This window comes from Pteropus vampyrus, unplaced genomic scaffold (assembly GCF_000151845.1).
Source record: "Pteropus vampyrus isolate Shadow unplaced genomic scaffold, Pvam_2.0 Scaffold101, whole genome shotgun sequence".
In the NCBI taxonomy this organism is placed as follows: domain Eukaryota; kingdom Metazoa; phylum Chordata; class Mammalia; order Chiroptera; family Pteropodidae; genus Pteropus; species Pteropus vampyrus.
Genome location: NW_011888882.1, coordinates 3,115,018 through 3,120,064, shown reverse-complemented (window position 1 = coordinate 3,120,064; position 5,047 = coordinate 3,115,018).

Genomic DNA, 5,047 nt, shown 5'->3' with positions numbered 1-5,047 from the left:
TTCCAAACAGGAAGAGACTAAAATACATAGCAGAACAGTTTTGCAAGATTAGTTTACTCTGCTTTACAGCCAGATGAAAATGAGCCTCCTTGTTGGAGTAGTCACACCATAGCCTGAGCAAAGTGAAGCCAAAGCTGTGGAAGTGGAGAAGATGAGAAGAGACAGACAGGGGGAAGGTGAGATGTGCAGAGGAAGTCAAGCCATAGAGACACACATTCCTGGTACAGTGAGTTCTTAATAAATGGTAGTGGTAGTAGCTGTAGCAGGAGTTACAGTCACACTAAATAGGAAGTTGTTGGTGACAATTACTGTTAATTTTTAATGATATCTTCTATTTGGCATTTACATGTCAACCACAGTGTAGCATAAAGGTGGATTGGTCACATTTAAAGTAGCAAAAGTTAAGTGGAAAAATACCAGAGACTTTCATGTGAGTGTTATCAAATAATCAGTGAAAACAGACGTTGTATATGTTGACTTTGAATAAATATGCCCAAAGTCTGTGATTTTGACATCATGAGTTGGATGACTTCCTGGTTGTATCATGTTGAGCATTCAGGGCTTAATCCTTTTAAGAAACAGTTCAATCTGGAAGAGCATCATGACACAGTCAGTATACGGACCCCAATGCTGAGGTCAAAACTGTCACATGCTTAGCTACAGAGAAGTAAAATATCAGTTTCAACCTGCAGTGAGGAAAAACATCCATTATGTAAAAGCCAAATCAAGTCTCCCAAGGCCAATGTATATTACTTTGCATCTTAATATACAGTGTAAAGTAACTGCCACTTTTGTTCATAAAACATGATATTTTCAACTAAATCAAAACATGAAGCACGTTAAGAAATTTTTTGAAACCAAAAAAAAATCCAGGGTGAGAGTGCATCAATATAGTTTTTCCCTTTCCATCTTCTCATTTTTTTTTTTTTACATAATCTTAAAAATGATTTCCATCTTCAAGCTAGGGACCTACATTAAACTCGGAAACACAAAACAACTGACAGTTCTCTCTCTTTTCTCTCTCTCTCTCTTTCTCTGTACCTGACTTTGTAGCTACATACATAAATGCACTCCCAGGCACAACAAAATTAAACACAAGAAGCAAGATGATTTCCTAGAAAACCCAGGTTCCGAGATTAAGAATTTGATCTACTTCCAAAGTATATCCATTGAAAATGTTAGATTTTTTTGTTTTTGATTTGTTTTGCTTTTATATAGGGAACTTCCAGGATAGTAATTAAATATTAGATAAAACTCACTATTCTTCAGTTGTGAATCTGAGAATGCTAGATTGAAGCATTTGGTGAAATTTTGTCTCTCTGCCACCATTAACTTGATTTGCCAAATCTTTACCAGTTCATCCTAGACTACACTTAAATGAAGAAACCTTGAAGCTATAACAAGGTGATCTTTTGGCTTTAATAAAAATAAAATGAGATGAAACTTTGTCCTTGTGAGCTGAGTTCCCTTACACTTAGTTGTAATGCCTTGCTTCTGAACTGCAGTTTCCAGGTAATGACTCTTAATAGAAGGACAGTAAATATGGGAACAGAGGGCACTATCTGAAGGCTTTGTAGAGTCTTAAGTGTTATGGTTGATGCACCTTGCTCTGCAGGTGAGAAGTGCAAGCCCCAAATGTTTAAGAGACTTGGTGCACATCCTTATCAGTTGTAAATCCAGTAAATCTAGTTAAGAACAGAAGTTTCACTTCATAGTTCAAGGTTCTGTCAGTTATGTCACTATGATGCAGAAAAACAAACTAAAATTTGTCACTGTCCAATAATGGAACTCTCTCCTGAAAAAGGTAAAGAAATTTGTGATAGAGCAGAAAAGCTTTAACGTGTCAGACACCAGGCATCCTGCTTCCAGTAAGCTTCTCTGATCACACCTATGCCCCTTTCCCATCCTTACCTCTGCTGTCAGGTGCTCTCTCTTTCCTTTCCAGTGGTATTTCTCATTTTTTTATATACTAACACATAATATTCGTCATATGTTTATAAGCCTATTTTCTCCACTAGATGTTAAATTCATTTAAAACATAATAGTTTAAAAAAGAAGTTTATTAAATGGATAGTGAATAAAGAAGTACATATATATACATATATACATGTGTGTATATATATATAAAATTACATATTTTATATATATGAAATATATGTATATAAAATACATATATAATAAAATAAATAATATATGTGTATGTATATAAAATAAAATTATAATTTTATTTTTCTATTTCAAAACAAGGTTAATAATGCCAGCCTTGTAACACTGCTGTGAAGTCTAAATATTATGCTGTAACATAAATTAAGTGCTTCACGTAGGGTACTTAACCTTGTCAAGTTACTTATTAGTAGCTCAATACCTCTATTGAAAGCCTACTCACTTTCTTCTTGGATCTGTCAAAAAGTGTTACAATCCTCCCACATGCAATGATTGTACTTTTAGTATTCATTGATTAAGAAGAGATAAATGGATGGATAGATTTTCAGATGCCTGACTTTGCAACTCTACAATTACCCAAGGGTCCCTAGCCCCCAGGTTAGAAATCTCATGAATTTTAGACTGTTCCAATACCTAGAATGAGGCCTATGAGTCAGTATGAGAGTTATTATAATGGAGCAAAATACACACAGCACAAGCAAAGCACAAAGGTCTGAGAGCAAGAGAGGAAGAGACAGAAGAAAGAAAAAAATAAAAAACAGTAGGTCTCCATTGCTTCCTACTTTTAAACATCCCCACTAAATTCATAGATTATTGCCAGCATGCAGCTATTTCACTGCCTTCAGCTCCTTTTGCCACAAAGGTAGCCATAGTTCTTAGGCAGCATAAGAGAACACACATACACACACACACGCATGCACACACACACACACACACACACACACACACACACACACACACACAGAAAACACACCAGAATAGCTTGAAGAAGCCATACAAAAGAAAAATAGACAACCTCTGATTATGTTTCTTATGAGCCTGAAGAATTGCACTAGATTTCTTGTACGCCCCCACCTTTTAAAATTATTTTATCTATTTTATTTGTTAGGTCTGTCCTGCTTTCAAGTGATGAAAATCCAACCTGGATGATTTAAAGAAACAAGAAAAAGAAATGGATGTAGGTGTAAAGAACTCACTGGCTTACTGAAAAGTCCAAAGGTGGACAAGGGTGGATCTAGGAACTCAAAAACAAAAGTCACCAAGACTCAGTTTCTCCCTACATCTGGTTTTCTCCAAAGTAGTAATTACTGACAACCAAGCTCACCTCTCATGATGTAAAGAAGGTTAGCTGAAGTTCTATATAATAATCACAGCAGAAAATGAGATTCTTTTTCCCAGTAGTTCCCACAAAATCCCATAATTGGCAATTGGGTTTATATATGCTATGTCCCATCTATTCACAACGGCCAGGAGGATAAAATATGTTGATTGGACAGGCATGGGTTACCTGTGGAAACTCTGGTCAAATCAGGATGATTAGTCACCTAGTTTTCATGTAGACACTGAGGATGGGGTGCTTCCAAACTACGGGGGCTGAGAGTGGCCATAATAGCAAAGGTTGAGCATTGGGCAAAGAAAATATCCCTTACATCTACAAATGAATTAGAGAGCTGTGCTAACTAATATGATGGCCACACATGCCCATCGATCACTGGAAATGTAGACTGTAGTCTGGACTGCAGTCTAAAGGTAAGTCTGAATTGAGATGTCCATTAAATGCAACCTACACCCCAAATTTCAAAAGGAAATGTAAAGTATCATTAATAGTTTTATAATTACATGTTTAAATGGTAATGTTTTAATATGTTGAGTTAAATAAGATAAGATACATTGTTTTTTTTTTATTTTCCTAATGTGGCTATTAGAAAATTTAAAATTATATCGAGGTTTATACTGTATTTCTGTTGGACAAAAATAAGAAATGAACTGCTATAAGATTTTTTAATGAGGTAATGATATATTTAAGTCATGTATAGGCAAGGGCATATTAAAAATATGCTTTGAATGTATAGGCATTTTAAATAACAAATGATAAATAAATTAGAAAACATCAGGCCCACAAACTATGGGCAATAAAATGTCATATCAAGACCAAATTCATTCACTCAATCATTCCTGCCTTCGTTTGTGCCAGGATCAACTTTAACTTCTGGAACTTCAGGCCCAAATAGGAAAGAGGTTTGTCCTTCAGAAACCCACAGACCAGAGAAGGAAATAGACAGGTATTTTAAAATTTTTAAATTAAAAAAAAATTTTAATACAGAATAAAGTTGTAAGTAATATGAATAGACTCCAGCATTAATTTATTAATTTATTTAATGATTTCATCCAAGTAATGTTTTGTTTTTTCAATCTATACTCGACATTTTCTCTACTGCATGGCAAATTCCTTGAGATCGGGAATATTGCAGTAATAAACTGCATGCAACCAATAGAATTTTCTTCAGTGCTCTCTTTTTATTTAGTAATCAAATGTTTCTTCACGTCTTATGTACTTACCAGAAATAGGTTAAGCCAGTGAAACCTAATGGGCTTCGGTTCCAATATTGCCAATGTTCCTTATGAACTCCTTTATCTATGAAAAGTTTTTAACTCCTCTGTGCCTCATTTTTCACCAACAGATTGAGAAATAAGATCCTGAGTGACTCTGAACACACACACACACACACACACACACACACACACAAACATATCTTTGTTGGAATTTAGCTTATTATTGTTAATCATCTGAAAATACCAAATGCTTACAAACGCCCCAACTTACTGTAATTGTACTCCCTCAATATAACTATTTTCAATCAGTGGGAGAGTTCTGCATACTAGCAATTGGGTTCCCTCTAAACATCCTCGAGAATGTTTATTTGAAAAGATTTCCTTGTTTTCCTTCAGGATTAGCTCATGGTCACTACAGAGAGAGATGATTTGGAAAGGTGGCAGGCAGTTTTTGATAGTTCCTCAGAGACTGCCTTTGTTAAATGAATATATCCACAGGAAAACAAAATGTATTCTAGCCCACACACGTTAGAAACATTTTTCAAAAACC